Source organism: Trichosurus vulpecula, chromosome 7 (genome assembly GCF_011100635.1).
Source record: "Trichosurus vulpecula isolate mTriVul1 chromosome 7, mTriVul1.pri, whole genome shotgun sequence".
Lineage (NCBI taxonomy): Eukaryota > Metazoa > Chordata > Mammalia > Diprotodontia > Phalangeridae > Trichosurus > Trichosurus vulpecula.
The window spans coordinates 266,701,548-266,725,627 of record NC_050579.1 but is presented as its reverse complement, the minus strand read 5'-3'; the positions used below and the strand labels follow the sequence as shown (position 1 = coordinate 266,725,627).

The 24,080-nt window shown below is 41.0% G+C and overlaps 1 pseudogene; it reads right to left on the bottom strand.

The window, feature by feature from the left end:
• Positions 1 to 244: 244 nt before the first annotated feature.
• On the bottom strand, positions 245 to 23,697 carry LOC118857983 (annotated as a pseudogene).
• Between the last annotated feature and the right edge of the window lie 383 nt (positions 23,698 to 24,080).

Here is a 24,080-nt window from a genome sequence, read left to right as displayed (position 1 = left end):
TTCCTTTTTTCCTATGACTCATTTTTTTCTCTTTCTGTCTCTAGCTAGCTCTTTTTCTCTCTGCCTCCATCTCTCTGTTTTGATTTTCCTCCTTCTGTAAAACCCTCTCTGGGTCAGGTTTCTTTCCTCACTAGCTCCTCAAATCTATTTTTTTGTAGCACCTCAAATCTTGATGACTCCCCATACCTACCACATCCCTTAATTTCCCCTGCATCCTCCTTTATTCCTCTCCCATCCCAGGGCCCTAGAGACTCACCAGAAAAAAGCCAAGTCCAACACAGAGTCCAATTAAAACTGCAACAGCAGCTAGAGTTATGAGGACGATTGCCCAAGGCTGCAGGACTGCACTAGATGCAGCTGTGGTCGCTGAGGTCCCAGTGCTGGTGGTGGTCTCTGTGTAGTCTTCAGTGGTGTAGTCTACAATGATGGTGACTATTTCAGTGATGTAGGCTGAAGTGGTGGTCCCTGGGTCCTCAGTGGTGGTCCCTGGGGCCTCAGTGGTGTAGTCTATAGTGATGGTGCCTATTTCAGTGCTGTAGGCTTCAGTGGTGGTCCTTGGGTCCTCAGTGGTATAGTCTTCAGTGACAGTGTATATTTCAGTGACGTAGTCTTCAGTGGCACTCCCTGGGTTTGCACTAGTTTGGCTAGTTCCTACTCAGAAGAAATATCTTTAAATGTGTAATCTTTTAATGACAATAATACTATTTGTAATTTAGTATTTAGAAATTGCTCAGTACGGTGCCTGGAATACCGTATGTGCTATATAAATGCTTTTATAATGATGATGATGATGCATTCTTCACTGATATTTCATGGGCTCTCACTACTTGACTAGCTTCTACTCAGAAGAAATACCTCTAAGTGTGGAATATTTTAAAAATCCCTTTGCCTGTTCAGTTTAACCCCCGTTTCTATAATCTCACCCATTCATAGTGATGTCTCTTGGCAAAGCTTTGATTTCTTTGCCATAAGAATTGTCACGTCTTTAGGATTTACTTAAGAGAAAACTTGTTAAGAGGGAATCTTTTAACCAACTAATGAGAGCTAAAGGACTCGGGAATCCTGTTCCCTCATGAAGCAGCCATAAATTGCCTGGTGACAAAATGTTGCCAGACTGCAAGTCCTCATACATACTTCTCTTTTACCAATCCATGTTCTTGACCTCTGTGCTCCTGAGCCTCGAAATCCACGCTATTTAAAAATCAGCTATTTGTATTAACTTACTGTAATCTGTTCCCTGATTAGGAAGTCAAGAAATAGAAACAAGACCTTTAGTGGCTTCTAGTTAGTTCCTTATCTTGTAACGGCTCAGTCAAAGTTGGGGGGGAAGGGTAGGTGGAGGTAGAAAGGATTGGCTTCCCATCTCAACCTAAAGCCAGGACCACTATGAAGGAATGAGCTATTCTCTTGTGGAAAAGACAAAGGACCTAAGCGTCCCAAACATTAATGTAGGAAATGTTGACGAGGCAGAGACACGGGAACCTCGATGGAGTCCAGGTTCCAGGATGTATCCCCTCCCTCTGGGAACTAAGACCCTGTAATATCCTTTGTCCTACACCCTTGTTGTCCTCATTTACCTTGCCCCGTTGGATGGCCTTAAATTTCCCCTTGATGTTAAACCTACCATAATGCATCACTGGCTTGAATAATAACAGGTAACATTTAGGTAACACACCATGTGCCAAACACTGTCCTGAGAGCTTTACAGACATTACCTCATTTGATCATTACAACAACCCTGGGAGGTAGATGCTGTTATTATATTACTTTATGCATTTTTAGACTGGTTCCTAAGGAAACCAGGACACCTCAGGACTTCATTCTATCCTTTGTAACACCTGGTCTTCTCCCATGGAAGTAAGAGATCTGTCTCCAAAGGCCTCCCCTCCCTAAGCTCTGGGATCCAGTTACTCTAGCTCCAACTTCTTAGATTGGTATTCTCTTAAGAGATATTGGGAATAGTCCTCTCTCTTCGGTGAGTGAATGCAGCATATCGTAGAATTCAGGCCAGGTTCTAAATCAGGGTTAAGTACCAGACCTAGGGTCAAATTTAGAGTGGAGGTGAGAGTAATAAGAGAGATTCAGAATACAAGTAGGATCAGTGTTAAGGTAGGATGAATAATTAAGCTGGTGAGGTTGGGTCAAGATTGAGGGAGCACTGAATTAGGAAAAATGGAGAGAGAACATTAATCATTTTCCTAGGAAAGAAGAAATTGAGAACTGGGGAGGCAGAATGTCTATATTCAAGGCCAATTTTGGGCAAAGGCACAATATGGGACTGCCTACCCCAACTAATTGCAAGGCCACTAAAGGCCTCATGGCTCTCAGAATATGTTCCTTTATCTCCCCCTTTTCTATACTCCCTTCCCCTCCTGCACTGCTTACTGATTCCTCAGATTCTTCTAAGAGGACAGAAATACTTTCATTTTATAAGTAAAGATCATATTTAAGATGTACCTACCCATTAGACTGAATCCACATTAAGTATAAGTGACTCATATCAGATGTTTTCCTGAAAGTAGGATTTGATAGGCGAGAGAGAGGAAAAAATGGGAATACAGAAAACCTAGAAGGAGGGCAAGGGGCTTCATGGAGGGGAGAAAGTCATAAAGGGGAAGCTACAGGTGCCTAAGACAAACCTCACCTATGAAACCTGTTTGCTAAGGGTCTACCCTGCCTGCCTATAGGGAGAGATCCCTTCTCTAAGAATTCATACCTTTTTCCTAGATCATTGTCTTCTATACACTTTACTTTGAAATAAATTCACTCACCCTCTCTCAGGAAGCTGAGAAGAAGCAACAGCAGGAAGGCTGAGGGGAAGGATTTTCCTCTTCTCATCTCAATATAATCCACTGGTGCTGGGAGTCAGGAAATGTGGGTTCTGAGAGCTGATACACCCAGGCTTTTTCCCTCCTCCTTTTCTTTAGTCCACTCTTGCCTTTTGTCCACAACATTTATAGTTGTTGCTGGACCAGGAAAGGCCAGGCTTCTTTGGTCCTTCCTTTCCCAAGGAGGGGCAGCCCCAGGTCATTGCTCTTTATCAGTCAATCAAAGGCCGGGGTGTGACAGCCAAGAGGAAGAAGAGGTGAGATGGAGCTGTGGTAGATGTAGTTGGGGTAGGTCATGGGTTCTGGGGAGGAACAGAGGTGAGTTGTAATAGGGGGATCAAAATTGTCAATGTGAAGGGGAATTAGCATCTGAGCCATAGACTGGATCAAAAACCTGTTCTTGATGCAAGTGACTCACTTCTCAGGATGGGAGGTTCTGGATTCCCGGAGAGTTAGAGGGCTAAGGACCAGATCCCAGAAGTCAACCCAGGTTGGGAGTGTGCTGGAAAACTAACTGGCTCACTGGAAGAAAAAAGAAGTATGCATAATACACTTTTAAGTTTATTCTGTTATTAACATTTTATCCATTGCTTTCTTGAGTCTAGATCAGTGGCAGGGAACCTGTGGCCTCAAGGCCACATGTGGCCCACTAGGTCTTCAAGTGCAGCCCTTCGACTGAATCCAAACTTCATGGAACAAAGGGGAGGACCACTAGGTCCTCAAGTGCAGCCCTTTGACTGAATCCAAATTCCAAAGAGGATTTGTTCCCCTTTGTTCTGTGAAGTTTGGATTCAGTCAACGGGCCACACTTGAGGACCTAGAGGGCCACATGTGGCCTTGAGGCTGCAGGTTCCCCACCCCTGCTCTATATAAAAAAAACAAACTCCAGGAATAAATCAAGATCTGATTTGAAACATTTGCTAGTTTTGGAGATGTAAATATTCACACTGAAAACTTACCAATGGGCTCTCTAGAGAGCTGGCTCCAGCACACTCCTGTGACTAGGCCAAGAACTTAGGAATCTAGCCTTTCCCTTGCCCCCTCAGCTCCCAAATATCCTTCTTCTATCCTTTCCAGTCCCTGTTCCTCTTCCATGAGATCCAGGTCCTGGATCTCTCTTCCCCAGAATGAAATTCCTTGAGGGAAGAGAGAGTTTCAATCTTGTCTTTGGTTTCTCCAACACCTAGCATTGGTATGAACTGATTCAAAGTGAAATGAGCAGCATGAGGAACACAACATAAGAACATAAATGGACACAACAAGAAAACAATTGAAACTGAATGTTATGAAATTATTGTGATTAAGCTTGGCCCCAAAGAGAAGATACAAGCATGCACTTCCCTTCCTTCCTTGGAGAAGTGGAGGCTTTAGGTATGGAACACTGTATGTAATGCCAGACTGTAGAGGTCTTGGTTAGTTTTTCTGGACTATTTTTTTCCTTTTTAAAGTTATTTGTTATAATGGCTGACTTTCAAGGTGAGAGAAGAGGGAATTAGGAATATACTAGGAGAAATATTGGGAAGTGCGGGTAATATAAAAAGAAGGTGTGATTAAAAGAAAATAAATAAATGTTTATTGGCTAGGATTGAATTGGATCAGCCTGTCCCTCAAGATCTTACCTCCTTTAGCCTTGCTCCTCTCCCAAGAGACAAAGAAAAGAAAGTTTATTGTTGAAAGGAAGAAAGCCCTGGTCCTAAAGGAGGGAGGCATGTTTTTGGTATAGTGGACAGCCTCTCAATGCCTTTTAAAACCACCCCATCCCTATTTCTCTCAGAAATACTCTTTCAAATTTTTTCACATGTTGCTCCCCAAAATACCTAATGTGACTGGAATAGCTACCCCCTCCTCACACTCACACACATACAGTCTCCCATAGCCAAACCTTTAAACTGCCTCCATTCCATCCTATAAATAGCCCCTAATGCTACATCTTATAGGAAGTCTTCCTGGATTTGTCAGGTAAGATTGGGTAGTTTTAAACATGAAGATTGTCTGATCTGGAATAAGAACTACTCCCATTTTTCAGCCCCCAAAATGTCCTCACCCATGTCCTGTGAATGGTCTAATGACCAAACCTTTAGCTCCTTGTGTGTCCCCTAGAACCACATAGTGCTTCTTGGTCAGATAGCTTTCTGAGAGCAGGTACTATGCCTTCTTATTGGACCAGGAATTTCCTGAAATCAGGACCATGCCCACCACCTGCCACACAGATGAGGCAAATGAAGCCCTTTGATTGCTATATTATTATAATGGAGATAATTAAAGGAAACTGAAAAGGAAGCACAACTCTTTACCATATAAAAGAGAATGTTGAGTATTAGGGTGGCTACTACCTTCCAGGACACTATGCAGAAAGTACTGTATAATTCAACTCAGCAAAGTTATATATACACAAGACATCATAGATACACAGCCAGCTGGCCCTTTAAGATCCTAAGAAAAGTAGAAGGTGTTTGGGGGCAGGGTCTTCATAAAAGCTATGTTCAGGCAAATGACCAAAGCAGTGTCCATTTCTCTTCACTAACTTTGTTCCATAGACGCCTCAAAGGGGGCTCTCCCATTTACTCCAGCTCCCTAACAGTAGCTTCATTGATACAATATCTGAACCAGTTTGCCAGCCTATCAGTATTTTTCTTTGAAATTTATAAAATCTCAGAGTAGGCAAGGAACTCAAAGGTCAGCTAAGCCACATCCTAGTTCAGGCTCATGTTCTTTCTCTCTCCCTCTCCCCCCCCCCCTCTCTCTCTCTCTCTCACTTTCTTTCTCTCTCTCTCTCTCTCTCTGTCTCTCTCTCTGTCTCTGTCTCTCTGTCTCTGTCTCTGTCTCTCCCCCCCCACATACACACACATGCATCATGCATGCATGCTCGCACACACACCCTTCATCATTCATACACACACATACAAATATATAAACACATATATACACAAACACACACACATATACACCTCATCCTATATAAGTATATGTGTATGTGCGTGTCAGAAATGGATTACTGAATGTAATAACCTACTAATTGGCCTCCTGCCTCCAGTCTTTCCCTAATCCATCTTCTGCCCAGCTGCCAAAGCAAGATTCCTAAAGCATAGTTCTGATCATGTCACTCCTCTGCTAAAGAAGCTTCAGCAGTTCCTTATTGCCTCTAGGATAAAATACAAATGTCTCTGCTTGAAATTGAATACCCTTTGTAATCTGACTCCAACGAATTATTCCAGACCAATTTCACATTTCTCTTTCCTTTATGCCCTCTGCATTTCAAACCAGCCCTGTACACATCTCCTACCTTTGAGCCTTTGTGGTGGTTGCATACTTGGAAATCATTCCTTTCTTCTCTCTAGAATCCCTAACTCCCTTTAAGGGTCAGCTTATCTGCCATATCCAACACAACTGCTTTGGTTACCTCAGGGATAGTGCTTCTTCCTCCTCAAAATTACTTTGTATTTACTGTGTATATATTTGTCCACATGTTTTTTCTTTCCAGTAGAATATTAATTCCTTGAGGGGAAGTACTGTTTTAATTTTTGCTTTTACATTTGTGAGACCCTCTTAAACCCCTCATCACCCAAAGAAGGCCAAAACCTGGACTGGCCAATCAGAAAAGGACATTTTGGCTCACTCTGAGTTGGCATACCCATAACCCTTTGCAATACCAAAGTTCTCCTGCTATGTCAGCAATCACAAGAATGGATGAAGCTGACCAGGAGCATTCTTTTATTTATGACTGATAAAGACCAGGTGCCTTGAACTGGACACTATCCTTATTAATGACATTTCTTTTATCTTGTTGTTTTATGGCCCTCTCTTGTTATGTCACTCTCCTACCTTATGACATTCCCTTGTTTATGACTGACAGAAACCAGACATCTTGGGGGCACTCTCTTGTTCTATGGAAACTATAATTTTGGCTGACAAAAGACACAGGCATCTTGAGTCAGGGGAAAGGGGGGAGGGAATACCTCCTTCCTCCACGGGTATATAATCTCTTTCAACTAATCTTTCTTTAAGCTCAGTTTTACTGAGACTCCCATACATATATGATTCTTCTAGCTTATAGACAAAATAAACAGCATATGTATGACCTAACTCTTTTTGCTTCTTTTTAGACTAAACACTGAGGGCTGACAGGTTGGTGCTCTGACTTGGATGAAACTGATGGAGTAGAAAGACAACACCCCACCCCAACAACACTAGTGATTGAGGTGCCACAGGATCTATTTTCCTGGAGTTTTAACCTTGACAGGGGAAGGTAAGTCTCTCTCTATTCCCAGCTTCCATTCTGGACTCCCACTAGTTTGATCAAAGTCTGCAATTCTCTCTAAGCTAGCTCTGGGGGTGGGGATCATGTTGCTCTGTGCTGCATAGTTCTCTTCAAAAAGCAAGGATCATCTGAAAATTGGGCAATGGGTCAGTCAGAAGCTAAAATTAGAGATCTGGATAACAAAACTATGGTAGAAACTAAAGTTAGAGATTGGCTGAAAAAACCACCACTGTTTATAGGTCAAGTCATTCTGATGACCACAAATACTGCCAGTGCTGGTAGCAGTCAACCGAAGATAGCCCTGAATTATGTTGGCCCTGTTGGGCTCTTTTGACTGGTATAAATTGGTTTATCTTAAAAACAATTAAGCTTTAAAAGCCAACAAATGTCTAGACTAGAGTAGGAATGTTTCCACGGCTGGTTTGTTGAAATGGTAGAATATAAGGCAGAAGCTTCTTCCCTTAAAGTTCACAAAGCCACTTTAGCTTCAGCACCCTTTCCCCTGGTGCCATCTGACTTTCTTTACCCTCTCCTCCCCTCCTGCCCAGCCTGCCTTTTCCCTCCTGCCATTGCTCCCCCACCCTACTTGAGGTCTCATCACTCCACCCCTCCCCTTAAAGGTTATAGTCCTAATAGGGACAGCTCTATTCTGCCTATAGACCAGATCTCTGAACTTAACCCCATCAGGACCTGTCCCTTTGATGTAGTCAATAAACAGAGCCCCCAAACTGTCCCTGTTGAGGACAAGGGAGACCATGTTAAGATGACCATTACACTTGTTCCCACCATGCAGTATACTATGTAGCTTCAGCAGCTAGTAGCTCCCATTCTGAATCTACATCTTACCCCGGCCCCATGGGGAGCTGTAAACCTAGTAATTGCCACTATTACAAAAAACTGGAACATTGGAAATCTGAATGTAGGATTTGCCTCAAAGTTATGCAGAATAAGGAACACTGGAGGCATCAAAGCCTTCCCCAGGCAACCTTAGGGGTGCTCTGAGAAAAGTTTGCAGGACCCAGTCCTCATCTGCCCCTCTTTGTCCTTCTCTCAACTGAGAGAGGTGTCCATGGTAAGAGAGGGTCACTCCATTGACTCCTCGATGGATACACGGGCCACTCTGTTAGTCTTGGATCCTTGCAAATTCCCCACCCCACCTTTCCTCAGAGTAATGAGAGCCTATTGGTGGTGGGATTTCTTTTTTTTTATTTAATGTTTTTAGTTTTCAGCATTGGTTTCCACAAGATTTTGAATTACAAATTTTCTCCCTATTTCTACCCTACCCCCCCACTCCAAGATGGCATATATTCTGATTGCCCCGTTCCCCAGTCAGGCATCCCTTCTCTCACTCCACTACCCCCATCCCCTTTTCCCTTACTTTCTTGTAGGGCAAGATAGATTTCTATACCCCATTGCCTGTATATCTTATTTCCTAGTTGCATGCAAAAACTTTTTTTTTTGTTTTTGAACATCTGTTTTTAAAACTTTGAGTTCCAAATTCTCTCTCCTCTTCCCTCCCCACCCACCCTCCCTAAGAAGGCAAGCAATTCAACATAGGCCACACATGTATCATTATGCAAAACCCTTCCACAATACTCATGTTGTGAAAGACTAACTATATCTTGCTCCCTCCTATCCTGTACCCTTTTATTCAATTTTCTCCCTTGACCGTGTCCCTTTTCAAAAGTGTTTGCTTTTGATTACCTCCTCCCCCTATCTGCCCTCCCTTCTATCATTGCCCCTTTTTTATCTCCTTCCTCCTTCTTTCCTGTGGGGTAAGATACCCAATTGAATGTGTATGTTATGACCTCCTCAAGTCAAATCTGATGAGAGCAAGATTCATTCATTCCCCCTCACCTGCCCCCTCCTCCCTTCCAATGAGCTGCTCTTTCTTGCCACTTTTATCTGAGATAATTTACCACATTCTATCTCTCCCTTTCTCCCTCTCTCAATCCCTTAATTTGATTTTATATTTTTAGATATCACCCCTTCATATTCGACTCACCCTGTGCCCTCTGCCTCTGTCTCTGTCTCTGTCTCTCTGTCTCTGTCTCTGTCTCTCTGTCTCTGTCTCTCTCTCTCTCTCTCTCTCTCTCTCTCTATATATATATATATATGTGTGTGTGTGTGTGTAAATATCTATATATGTATCTATATCTATATATATCTATATCTATATATATCTATATCTATATATATCTATATATCTATATATCTATATATCTATCTATCTATCTATATATATATATATATGTATATATATATATATATATATTCCCTTCAGCTACCCTAATACTGAGGTCTCATGAATTATACATATCTTTCTATGTAGGAACATAAACAAAACAGTTCAACTTTAGTAAGTCCCTTATGATTTCTCTTTCTTGTTTACCTTTTCATGCTTCTCTTGATTCTTGTGTTTGAATGTCAAATTTTCTATTCAGCTCTGGTCTTTTCATTGAGAAAGCTTGAAAGTCCTCTATTTTATTGAAAATCCATATTTTGCCTTGGAGCAGTATACTCAGTTTTGCTGGGTGGGTGATTCTCGGTTTTAATCCTAGCTCCATTGACCTCCAGAATATCATATTCCAAGCCCTTCGATCCCTGGGTGGTAGGATTTCTAACAAGCCTCTCTGAGCTTTTCAGACTTCCCCTCTCCCTGTCATTCAAAAATTAGCAAAAATTAGACTTGTATATTTATCTGTGTCAGTGTCTCTGGGTCTATGTCATGTTTGTTCTGTGAGCTAGATTTTATTACCCTGAATGATTTAAAATGAAGCCAGCCAGAAAAACTTTTAAGGGCTGTAACTAGAGAAAACACTGGGAAAAATTAATAAACTTCCTTGTTATTTCAGAACTAACTCTTTCCGTGGCTTTCTGTGGGAGATTAGATTATAAGAAAAGGAAAAGTCCGTAAGTCTTTTTTTGTGTGTGTGGTCCCAACCCTGGCCACGTTGGAGCTACAGAAATAAGATTAGATAATTAAAGTTGTAGAACTGCTAAAAATGTCTTAGCAGATTCTGGAGGTTTTGAGATAAATCATTAAGAAGTTTAGAAATTAATCATTCTAAGATTTCAGGAGAAAACTCCTGAGACTTTGGGGTAATTCCAGGAACTCACCCCCTTCTGAAACACCTCTTCACAATCCCAATGGCTCATCATTTCCCACTCCCCCCCCCTCAGAGGCAATAGTGTATCCTCGTGAGAATTGCTAACAGTCCATGTCTCCCAGTTAATCCCTCACATCTCAGATCAGATTAAGAAAAGAGAAGGCTGGAAAATTATAGAGAAACTTGAATCACCCTTCCCTACCTAGCAGAGGGGGGGACAGCAGCCACACCAGGACCCCACTGGCAGTGGCCCCAATGGCCCTGTGCCCCTGCAGCCAGCCCCTTTAGGCAAACCTAGGGCTTTTCTTTTGGATACAGCACATTTTGTCTACCCTGCTCCAGCACCTGCAAGTGACCCTAGCCCCAGCAGTGCCTGTAGCTGTGGGAGGGGAATGGGTCAGTCCCCATGGCCAGCATTCCCTAAGCCCTACCACCAAGAATTACCACCAATGGGAAGGTTCTGGCACCAGCCACTCCAGCTCCTAAGGAGTACCCTCTGCCACACACCCCCAAAGCCCAGTCAGTCAGTATCTCCAGGGTTGCTGCTGCCTGCGAAAGTCCAGGTGCCCCTGGTAACAGCTAGCATGGTAGTACAAGGTCGGGGAGCCAGCCAGCCTCTGCCCTCGGTAAGCCCACCCTTCTCTGTTCCAGCTGCAGAAATGTATCAGCTATGTAATTTATGGCAAATTATTTCATTTGCTTCAGTTTCCTGATTTACAAAGAGAAAAATAATAATGGTGGTTGTTGTGAGATCAAAATTACATAGTGATTGTAAAGTACTAAACACAGTGACTGGCATATGCTAAGTACTACATTATTATTGTTTCTCTAATTTAATGTAATTGTTCCATGCCTGATAACTTTAAAGTGGTTTTAAAATGTCAAAGGTAATAAGATCAATGATTACTGTATGTGATAATTTGGAAATGCAATCGATGTCATCTGAAGTTTATTGTTTGTGTTATTATTATATTTCTAAATTGCATTGTATTTCTAAATTCACTTATATTGCAAAATTTGAGAGACCATTGTAAAACAAAAATGATGTTAGACAAAGGCATTTTTAATCCTGACTTTGTTACATATGAATTGGGAGTTTAAAAGGATGTGATAAAAACTAGAGAATTTGAAAACTTAAATATTTAATGAGGTATATTTAATTACAAACAGGTGATAATGATGATGATGATGATGAAATTTACTATAATAGCAAATTTTATTTGAAAGTCTTGGCTATTATGAAAGTATATAAGGTGGTTTAAAGATGTAGCTTCAACATATTAATGATGAAATGAATGATTTTCTGTACAAGGTAATTTGGAAGTATATTCACCTAAATTGATAATGGGTTTGTTTCAAGTTTTAATTTTAGGGTATTGTTATAATTCTAAATTTTCTCATATTGTATAATTTGGTAAACAATTATATCAGCCATGTTATTAGAAAAGCAATTCCTCTTATCTAGATGCTAGATTAAGAATTGTACTATTAAAAAAAGCAGGGGGGTAAATGCATTAGGAAGCTGTTAGTACATTCTATCTGCTCTACTGACCATGTACTATAATATATTTTTTTAATTTTTAAATTTTTTTTATTTATTTAACATATTTAGTTTTCAGCATTGATTTTCACAAGACTTTGAATTACAAATTTTCTCCCCATTTCTACCCTCCCCCCACTCCAAGATGGCATATATTCTGGTTGCCCTGTTCCCCAGTCAGGCCTCCCCTCTGTCACCCTACTCCCCTCCCATCCCCTTTTCCCTTCCTTTCTTGTAGGGCAAGATAAATTTCTATGCCCCATTGCCTGTGTATCTTATTTTCTAGTTGCATGTAAAAACATTTTTTTTTGTTTTTGAACATCTGTTTTTAAAACTTTGAGTTCCAAATTCTCTCCCCTCTTCCCTTCCCACCCACCCTCCCTAAGAAGTCAAGCAATTCAACATAGGCCACATGTGTATCATTATGTATAACCCTTCCACAATACTCATGTTGTGAAAGACTTACTATATTTTGCTCCTTCCCAACCCAGTACTATAATATTCTAAAGCACTGTAATTTAAGAAAATTATAAACTCCCAGGTTTTGCCTATATTTAAGAGGAAGTTTCACCTAGAATTCTTATCAATCCTGTGCAAGAGTTTTCTGTGTGGTAGAATTCCTGCTGAGTAAAGGGGTGTGATTTTCAAGCCTACTTCATCAATTATTTATATATATATATTAATTTGGAGGTTTGTGAGCTACCATATTCACTATGTGAGATTCCAGAATGTAATTATTTTCTTAATTTCTAGTGATATATTTAAAGACAAAGAGAAGAAAAGACACTGAGTAAAAAAACTTTAAAGGCCTGGTAAATATTTTTATTGTAATAAGGCTAATTTATTTGGGTATCTTCTTGGCTTATAAAAACTGAATTTCCACCCCATTACAAATGATGAAAGCCTAAGTCACATGAGTTTGAGTCACATGGTTGTGATGGCCTCTGACCCTGAAGAAGCATATATACTCAGAGGTTAGCATTTTGCTTGAGGGCTCACTCATTGGAAGAGCGTTCCTGTGATTTGGCCAGTCAAGACCCTGGGTAGCCGTTAAGGAGCCCCCCTCCCCACCCCCAGCTTTGAAAACCCAGATGTTAGTGCTTCTCTCTCTCTGGTAACTGTATGTATTGCTATGGACAGACAGCTAGAAGCCTATCTGCTGATTTGCATTATTTGCTCTGTTTATATAATTTCTGCTTGTAATTTCTGTTTGTGTTTTCTCTGAAGTTCAGGGTGCTGACTTTTTCCCCTGAACTAAGTGAATGATATATGTACATTTAATTAAAGTGAGATTGCAAACCCCTTAAAGTTGCTTTCCTTAGAAAAGCAGATCAAAGAACTTGTGCTAACAGCCCTCCTGTGCGATGGTGTTATTGGTCTTACACCCCTACAACAGCTGCTAGCAACATTGCTGTTACACTTGGCCTCACTTTCATTCTGCTCTTTTTCCTTGTTTGCAGTTTAATCCCTGAAGTAGAGTGAAGTTTTCCCCATACCTTCCTTGGTTTGCCGGTGGTGCCTTTGGCACCCCTTTGGCCAAAAGGGTAGGAATGTGAGACCCATTTAAGTCCTCATCACCCAAAGAAGGCTGAAAACCTGGACTGGCCAATTGGAAAAGGACATTGTGAGTTATACCCACAATCCTTTGCGATACCACAGTTCTCCTGCTATGTTAGCAATCACAAGAATAGATGAGACAGACTAGGAATGTTCATTTGCTTATGACTGATAAAGACCAGGTGCCTTGAACTGGGCACTATCTTTATTAATGGCATTTCTCTTATCTTGTTTTATGGCCCTCACTTATCATGACACTCTCATATCTTATGACACTCCCTTGTTTATGGTTGATAAAAACCAGACATCCTGGGGGGCACTCTCTTGTTCTATGGAAACTATAAATTTGGCTGGCAAAAGACAGGCATCCTGAGTCAGAGGAAAGGGGGGAAGGAATACCTCCTTACTCTGTGGGTGTATACTCTCTTTCAACTAACCTTTTTTTGAGCTCAGTTTCACTGAGACTCCCATACATATATGATTCTGCTAGCTTATAGAGAAAATAAACAGCACATATATGACCTAACTGTCTCTTTTTAAACCAAACACTGAAGGTTGAAACATTGTACCTGGAATATAATAGGTGATTAATAAATATCTGTTGAACTGAATTGAGTGTGGACCCCCTCTAGAGAGCCATAAAAAGTAGAAATTTCATCTCTACTTGAGGACACCTGTGGTGGGTACCTCCTAAGACAGCCCATCTGACTTTTAGATTGCTTTAATTGTTCTATAGTCTTGTCTTGTTCTGTCTTATCCTGTCTTTTCTTCCTTCTTTCCTTCCTTCCTCTCTTTCTTTCCTTGCTCTCCTTTTTTGGTCAGGATCTGTGATTTCAATGTGTAGGGAACTTCAGTTGAAGAAATTTCCTTATCAGTGCAGATCAGCAACTGTTTTCCAAGTTGCCTGGGCACCGAGATGTTAAGTAAATTGTCTAGGGTTGAGGAGCCAGTATGCGTCCGAGGGGGAACTTGAAACCCGGGTCTTCCTGACTCTGAGGCCAGCTATTCTACAAGCCCAGGACACCATGTTGCCCCTCTTTTTTCCTCATACAGAACCAAAATCTTTCCCTTTGTAATTTTCATTCACTGTTTCTACTTCTGTCCTCTTGAACCTCACAAACCTGTTGCTTGAGCTGAATAATAGATAAAAGCAAGAAGGCAAAACTGCTAACTCTCTCACTTTTGTTTTTTTTGCCAAGAAGAATGACCTTTGGACTGGGAAAAATGGAACAAAAGTGGTTAACATGTAGCCAAAATCCAAGATAAATAAGGAGAAAGTAAAAGTAGTTGTCCTTCATGAGTTCAAGTTAGGAGCCCCAGAGGAAACACATCCTTGGGTGCTAAAAGAGTTCACAGATTTTATTTTTAAGCCACTGTCAGGGATTTTTGAAAAATCGTGGAGAACTAGAAGACTATTAAGGAATAGAGAAAGGCAAATGTCCCAATTTTGGGAAAAGGGGAGAGGGTGAAGTCTTCAAATTATAGAACTGTAAACCTGACTTTGATTATTGGCAAAATTGTAGAATGTTTTATTGAATGGATAGTTTATGAACATTTAGAAAGGGGAAGCAGTGACCTCTGAGAGCCAATATAGTTTTATTAAGTCAAGTTAGGCTAACCTTATTTAGTATTCTGAGAGCATTAGTATCCTAACATTCAGGAGAATGTTTTCCATTTAATTTCCCTAGACTTCAGCAAAGCATTTGACAAATTTCTTCATGTCAGCCCTTTGGCAAAATAGAGAAATGTGGGCTACATGATCAGTAGGAGAGTTAAGTAGATTCAAAATTAGTTGAATTCTTGGACCAGAAGAATAAAGATTAAAGGATTGATTTTTTAAATAGCACCAATTTTAAATGGATTTTATTTTCCCAGGACAAAAATCGCATTTCCACTTGTTTACAGTACCGAGAAAGGGCAATATTGTTCACTTCTCTCCCTCTGCCCACAATCAAGTACTCAGAATGCCCAAATTTATATAGTAGCTTAAATGATATTTTTAAACTGCCACTGCCTGGGCTACAAATTTGAATCTTTCAATTTTTAGAAAGTTCTGTGGAATGCTCTTTCTTCTGGTGGGTCCAGGAGAAGCACCTTGAGATGGGACTGTTCCACCCTGAGGGAAACTACCAGGCATGCCTCCTGCATTCAGGTACAGCTTGATAATGATGGGGTTGCAGACTTTGTTTAATTTTTTCTGCTGATGCTTACATTCTTCCTTCTCACCAGTCTGGTTCTAATCCAGCTAGTTGACTGTTTCATTACATTTATATCTACATTTAATTACATCTGTTTTATTTCATTACCAATTTTGCCTTGGAGTTTCTCATCCTCTAAGCTAGGCTTCATGCTGAAAGCATAAGGTTTGGGAGGATGCTTGGGAGACACCTTGTCTCTCTGCTTTTGTTTTCAGCCTCATATTTCTGTTTCCAAGGTCATAGCTCAATGTCTTTGTCATTAGCAATATGATACTATTGTCCTTCCCTGCTCTTATCCACAGCAGAAACACTGAGGATGCCATTTGCATCAATGTCAAATTTTACTTCAATCTGAGGAGCACCCCTGGAGGGGATCCTTGTGAGCTCAAACTTACCTAGCAGGGTGTTATCCTTCGTCACTGCTCTCTCACATTCAAAAACCTAAATAAGCACACCAGGCTGGTTGTCTGAGTAGGTGGTAAAGGTTTGTGTCTGCATTTGATCAGAACTGCCACAATTCCACTAGCAGTTTCAGCTCCAAGGGAAAGAGAAGTGAAGTCTAACAGGAGCAAGCCTTGCATATTCTCAGTTTTATCTCCAGACAAAATGGCAGCCTGGACAGCTGCACCATAGTTAACAGCCTCATCAGGATAGATACTCCTGTTGAGCTCCTTGACAATGAAGAAGTCCTACAGAAGTTTCTGGATTTGGGGGTTTGAGTGGAACTACCCACCAAGATGATGTCATGAATCTATAATTTATCTAGCTTGACATCCCTTAGGGCCTTTTCCAAAGGGTCCAGTGTACCATGGAAGAAGTCAGCTTTTAGCGCTTCAGAATGGGCACAGGTGATAAAGGTATAGGTGTTGATACCTTCATAGAGGGAGTAGATCTCAGTCCTGGCTTGGGCACTGGAAGAGAGAGTGCTCTTTGCACATTCACAATCAGTGTACGGATAGCAGACAGCCCTTTTGTCTTTGCTGATGTCCTTCTTGTGCTTTTGCTTGAACTCAGCAATGTAATGGTTGACCATGCAGTTGTCAAAGTCCTCCCCATCCAAGTGAGTATCTCCAGCTGTGGACTTGACTTCAAAGATGCCATCTTCAACGGCAAGAATAGAGACATCAAAAGTACCACCTCCAAGGTCAAAGATCAATACATTTACTCATGTATATATGTATAAGTGTATGTATATATCTGCATGTTTATGTATATATCAAGAAATATCTAAATTATATTGTAGCTTTCTGGGGGGTGGGGGAGGGGGAAAAAGAACAAAGTTAAAAAGTGCACAGCAGAGAACAAAAGAAAACACAAGGAAGCAAAGAAAAGACAGACAATTCTCAACACAAGGTGTATTATTTATCATACAGGCTTTCTTGAAGTGAAAATTTATTGTTACATATTTTGAATCCTCTCCTATGTTCTGCTATGCATGTGACATGCTTTTTTTCTTTCTTACTTTATATTTAAGTTTCAACATTTAAGTTGAAAAAAAAGAAAGTGAAACATCTTATAAGAAAAACAACTGATTTGGAGAATAGATCAAGAGAGAAAATATAAAAATAATTGGAAAAAAAAAAGATCAATACATTTCCTTCAACACCAACCTTTTTGTCCAACCCATAACCAATAGTGGCAGAACTTGACTCATTGATGATTCAGAGCACATTGAGACCACTAATGTTCCAGAATCCCTGGTGACTTGACATTAGGAACTGTTGAAGGAGACAGATACTGTGACAACAGCATTTGTAACAGTATTCCTAAGGTAAGCTTTTGAAATTTCTTCCATGTTGGTCAAGACCGTAGAAGATCCTTCTTTTGGATAGAAACTATTGGATTCCTCTTTGTACTTTATTTAGATCAGTGTTTTTTAAACTGTGGTCACCACCCCATATGGGGTTGCATAACTGAATGTGGGGGTTGCGAAAAACTTGACAACAGTAAAAGGTTTCTGAATGCGCAATGACCACAAATTAGTTCAAAATTAAACATATAATGAATCCAAGGTGTTTCTGGTAGCACTTGCACATGTTGCGTCATACGACTTCATTTCAGCCTTGGTTCTAAACACACAACATGTGCACTTTGTTCTGTGCATGCCATTACTCCATGCAATGCCAGCAAATGCTGCCAGAAACACCTTAGCTCAGATTTGAGACTATTGTATATTATGAATTGCAGTGTTTTTTTATTATACCTATGAAGTTTTCTGCTCTTACAGAAGCATAATAGCTTAATTACAGAAAATAAAGACTTTTAATATTTTCCTACTATCATTCCTTAGTATGCAAGTATCAAATCAGTATATTTTTCAATTGTATTGTGTTAGATTTTAAAATTGCTGTTATCTCCTTCTTTTACAGAAACATAAGTGCATAATTGTAGCAAGTAAAGACAAAACCCATCACTGCCATGTGTGAACACCAATTTTTTTAATTAAGCACAAACAAATGTAATTTCATAAACTAAAGCTAGTACTTATTTGAGAAACTATTAGCAATGTTTATGTTTTAGGATGAGAATATTTTTCTGGATATATTATGGATAAGTGGCTAAATTTAGATAGAAGAGGTAAAAATAATGATGATGCAGCAGAATCTTCGCTACCAGGTTATAATATACCTAACTTGATAAGATAAAGAAAATATGTCAAATCATGTGGCTCTCAAGAAGGTGAAGTTTAAACAGATCATTGAAATTGAAAGATAAAGTTGTTATATTTTTGACTGAGCAGGAATTTGATTTTGCTGAATGTTTTTCATAATGACATGGCTTTCAAAACTGTGTTGTCAGATATTTTTGAAAAACTCAATGATTTAAACATGGCTCTTCAAGGAAAAAAATGTACCATATTTATGCTTAAAAATAAAATAGAAAGTTTTACTTAAAAAGTTAACATATGGAAGAATAGAGTGGAAAACTGTTCTTTAGAAATGTTTAGGTGAAGCCGAGATGGCAGAATAAAAGCTGTGACTTGCTTGAGCTGTCCCCCCAATCCCTCCAAACACCTGTAAAAATGACTCTAAACAAATTCTAGAGCTACAGAACCCCCAAAGCGACAGAGTGAAACAAGTCTCCAGCCCAAGACAGCCTGGAGGGTCGACAGGAAATGTCTATTGCACCAGTCTGGGAGTGGAGTGTAGCCCAGAATGAGCCATGCCAGCACAGACCAGGCCAGAGCAGACCTGGTGGAGCAAGCCTCATGGTACTGAATCACTGAGCTGTGGCAGTTTCCAGACTTCTCAACCCACAAACACCAAAGACAATTTAGCATGTCAGTGGCAAAACTCTGTTGGACCTGGGTGAGAGAAGGGCGTGGTCAGGCCCTGTTTTAACAACCCAGCTATCAGCTTCGGTGGGGGTGTAAGATCCCTCCCCCACAGCCGGCACCCAGGGGGCTGCCGGGACCCAGGAGGCTGCCGGGACGCTGGGAAAGTACAGGTTCTTTTTATCTGCTTCAACAAGGAAAGCACAGTGAAGGGGCTGACCAGCTTACTTTAATCCAGCATTCACTTAGCATACAGACAACATTCATTTAGTTCAGGGGAAAACGCCAACATTCAGTTAGCATTCAATTAGTTCAGGGGAGCATACAGACAAGCATCAAGAGACAGACCAAATACAGATTCATTGACTTACTTCAGGGGAAAAAACCAGCACCCTGAGGTTCAAAACATTCATTTAGTTCAGGGGAAAAACAAACCAGCACCCCGAACCTCAAAACCAAAATACAAACAAATTACAAATATCAACAGACAGACCCAATACAATTCATGGTTACCAACATCTGGGCTCGGCCTGAGAGCAAGGGCTGGCCCAGAGTTACGCTTGCTTGCCGCTGCTACCCACACCAACTGGAAGAGGAAAGAGAGAGCTTCAAGCTGTCCTCTCCCCTCTTATAGAGCTTTTGACATCATCAAGCGCCGCCTGAATGACCAGGGCCGATTGGTTCTTGACTCGGCCCCTCCCCCTAGCGTAGACCAGGTTCTGGAGCTAACACCTCCCCTCAGCCAGCCCCATGACTCATAACACAGGAAGTTCTGATTCCTGGTACGGCGGCTGGACTTCCTGCCCCGGAAGAGCAAGCCACAGCGTCCAGAGGCTCAATGAGGTAAGCTGAGTCACTCAAAGAAAACAAAGGCCATTCCGGTTACAGGCCCCAAGCCCAGGGAGGCAAAAGCGGCAGCAATGGCAGCAGCAGCAGCAGCAGCGGTGAGCTCCAGGCCCACAGACAGTGGGAGGAATCAAATGGCTGATCAGAGTAGGAGTGCAGGGATCTCTTTGCTGGCACTGCTTGGATCTGGATCGCAGTCCTGGGTGGTGGTCTTGGGGTGAGGAGTAGCACTGGTGTGGCAGAGCTTGTGGTGGTTGTGGAGAGGGAGTCCTCCTAGCAGTCCCAAGGCAGAAAAGAGTGCTTGAGGTCATTCACAGACCAGAGCACAGACCAGGAGAGGAGTAAACACCTCTACTTGGACCATACCACCTCAGAAGAACTGAAAATTTATAGGTACCTACAAGTAGCTCAGAAAACAGCTGCACAAACCCCCTCAAGTTTGGGACAGAGCACTCTCCACTCTGGAAGCAGTCATACCTTGACAAAGAGCTCAAAAGTCAAGTAATTGGCTGGGGAAATGAGCAGACAGGAAAAAATCAGACTACACATTCTTGCTTTGGTGACAAAGAAGATCAAAACATACAGCCAGAAGAAGACAACAAAGTCAAAGTTCTCACATCAAAAGCCTGAAAGAAAAATATGAATTGGTCTCAGGCCATGGAAGAGCTCAAAAAGGATTTGGAAAAGCAAGTAAGAGAGGTAGAAGAAAGATTGGGAAAAGAAATGAGAGTGATGCAAGAAAACCATGAAAAATGAGTCAACAGCTTGCTAAAGGAGACCCCAAAAATACAGAAGAAAATAATATCTTAAAAAAATAGACTAACCCAAATGACAAAAGAAGTTGAAAAAGCCAATGAGAAGAAGAATGCCTTAAAAAATGCCTTAAAAATGGCCGAATGGAAAAGGAGGTCCAAAAGCTCACTGAAGAAAATAATTCCTTAAAAATTAGATTGGACCAAATGAAAGCTAATCACTTTATGAGAAATCAAGAAATTATAAAACAGAACCAAAAGAACAAAAAAAAATAGAAGATAATGTGAAATATCTCATTGGAAAAACCACTGACCTGGAAAATAGATCCAGGAGAGATAACTTTAAAAATTATTGGACTACCTGAAAGCCATGATCAAAAAAAGAGCCTAGATATCATCTTTCAAGAAATCATCAAGGAAAACTTCCCTGATATTCTAGAACCAGAGGATAAAATAGAAATTGAAAGAATCCACCGATCACTTCTTGAAAAAGATGCCAGAAGGAAAACTCCTAGGAATATTGTCACCAAAATCCAGAGTTCTCAGGTCAAGGAGAAAATATTGCAAGCAGCCAGAAAGAAACAATTCAACTATTGTGGGAAACACAATCAGGATAATACACGATCTAGCAGCTTCTATATTAAGGGATCAAAGGGCTTGGAGTATGATATTCCAGAGGTCAGAGGAGCTAGGATTAAAACCAAGAATCACCTACCCAGAAAAACTGACTATAATACTTCAGGGGGGAAAATGGATTTTCTTTTTTTTTTAATTTTTCGATTATTTTACTATTTAATATTTTAGTTTTTAACATTGATTTCCACAAGATTTTGAGTTACAAATTTTCTCCCCATTTCTACCCTCCCCCCACTCCAAGATAGTACGTATTCTGATTGCCCCATTCCCCAGTCAGTCCTCCCTTCTCTCACCCCACTCCCCCACCCCATCCCCTTTCCCCTTACTTTCTTGTAGGGCAAGATAGATTTCTATGCCCTATTCCCTATATATCTTATTCCTCAGTTGCATACAAAAACAACTTTTTTTTGAGCAGCTTCTTTTAAAACTTTGAGTTCCAAATTCCCTCCCCTCTTCTCTCCCATCCATCCTCCCTAAGAAGGCAAGCAATTCAACATAGGCCACACATGCATCGTTATGTAAAACACTTCCACAATACTCACATGAAAGAAAGTGTATTTCCCTCCATCCTATCCTGTCACCCTTTATTCAATTTTCCCCCTTGACCCCTGTCCCTTTTCAAAAGTGTTTGCTTTTGATTGCCTCCTCCCCCATCTGCCTTCCCTTCTATCATCCTGCCTTTTTTATCCCATTCCCTCTACTTTCCTGTGGGGTAAGATACTCAATTGAGTGTGTATGTTATTCCCTCCTCAAGTCAAATCCAATGAGAGCAAGATTCACTCATTCCCACTTGACTGCCTCCTCTTCCCTTCCAATAGAACTTCTTTTTCTTGTCACTTTTATGTGAGATAATTTACCCCATTCTATCTCTCCCTTTCTCCCTCTCTCAGTATATTCCTCTCTCATCCCTTAATTTGATTTTATTTTTTAGATATCATCCCTTCATATTCGACTCACCCTGTGCCCTCTGTCTATATATATATACATGTATGTATGTATGTATGTATGTATATTCCCTTCAACTACCCTAATACTGAGAAAAGTCTCATGAATTACACACATCATCTTTCCGTGTAGGAATGTAAACAAAACAAAACATTCAACTTTAATGAGTCCCTTATGATTTCTCTTTCTTGTTTACCTTTTCATGTTTCTCTTATTCTTGTGTTTGAATGTCAAATTTTCTATTCAGTTCTGGTCTTTTTATTGAGAAAGCTTGAAAGTCCTCTATTTTATTGAAAATCCATATTTTGCCTTGGAGCATGATACTCAGTTTTCCTGGGCAGATGATTCTTGGTTTTAATCCTAGCTCCTTTGACCTCTGGAATATCATATTCCAAGCCCTTTGATCCCTTAATGTAGAAGCTGCTAGATACTTTCAATTTCTATTTTACCCTCTGGTTCTAGAGTATCAGGGCAGTTTTCCTTGATAATTACTAGAAAGAAGATGTCTAGGCTCCTTTTTTGATCATGGCTTTCAGGTAGTCCAATAATTTTAAAATTATCTCTCCTGGATATATTCTCCAGGTCAGTGGTTTTTACAATGAGATATTTCACATTGTTTTCCATTTTTTCATTCCTTTGATTCTGTTTTATAATATATTGATTTCTCATAAAGTCACTAGCTTCCACTTGCTCCAATCTAATTTTTAAGGTAGCATTTTCTTCAGTGAGCTTTTGGAACTCCTTTTCCACTTGGCTTATTCTGCCCTTCAAGGCATTCTTCTCCTCACTGGCTTTTTGGAGCTCTTTTGACATTTGGGTTAGTCTATTTTTTAAGGTGTTATTTTCTTCAGCATTTTTTGCTTCTGCTTTAGCAAGTCATTGACTTGTTTTGTTTTTTTTTTCGAGGGGGAAGGCAGGGTAATTGAGGTCAAGTGACTTGCCCAGGGTCACACAGCTAGTGAATGTGTTAAGTGTCTGAGACCAGATTTGAACTCAGGTATTCCTGACTCCAGGGCAGATGCTATACTCACTGCACCACCTAACTGTCCCCATTGACTTGTTTTTCATGATTTTCTTGCATCACTCTCATTTCTTTTCCCAATTTTCCTCTGCTTCTCTTACTTGCTTTTCCAAATCCTTTTTGAGCTCTTCCATGGCCTGAGACCAATTCATATTTTTCTTGCAGGCTTTTGATGTGGGAACTTTGATTTTGTTGTCTTCTTCTGACTGTATGTTTTGATCTTCATTGTCACCAAAAAAAGATTCTGGAGTCCGAGTCTGAGTCTGCATCCTTTTTCACTGCCTGGCCATGTTCCCAGCCAACTACTTGACCTTTGATCTTTTTGTCAGCGTATGACTGCTTGTAGAGTAGAGAGTGCTTTGTCCCAAGTTTTAGGGCCTGCACTGCTGTTTCAGAGCTACTTCTACTCCTCTGTCACCACAAGCTCTGCCACAGCAGTGCTCCTCCTCCCCCAAGAACCAGCAACCAGGATTTAGACCCAGATCCGAGCAGGGCAAAGCTTCCTCTGCACCAGCAAAGTGCTCCTTGCACTCCTGCTCTGATCTGCTGCTTGATTTCTCCCACTGTGTGAGCCAGGGACTCTGGAAGCAGGTGACGCTGGAGCTCTGGAAGCAGCTGCAGGAACTTCCTGCTGCTGCTGCCACCACCACCGTGCCACCTCTGCCACCCCCAGGGCTGGGGCCAGACAGTTATCTAACCCAATCCATCAGCTTTTCCACTAACCTGCTCCATGGTCTTTGACATTTGTAGGTTCAGAAGTCTGGTAACTGCCACAGCTCAATGATTCATGGCCCTAAGGCCTGCTCCACCCAACTCCCAGTCTGGTCTGTCCTGGCGCGGCCTATGCTGGGCTGCACTCCACTCCCAGCACTGTGAAATAGACCCTTTCTGGCGACCATCCAGGCTCTCCTGGGCTGGAGACCTACTTCCTTCTGCTATTTCATAGGTTCTGTAGCTCTAGAATTTGTTCAGAGCCATTTTTTTCAGGTGTTTGGAGGGATTTGAGGAAGAGCTTAAGCAAGTCCCTGCTTTCCAGTCACCATCTTGGCTCTGCCCCCAATGACTTTTGCAAAAATTGATTTTCAATCAGATAGAGGACTTTCAAGCATTCTTGA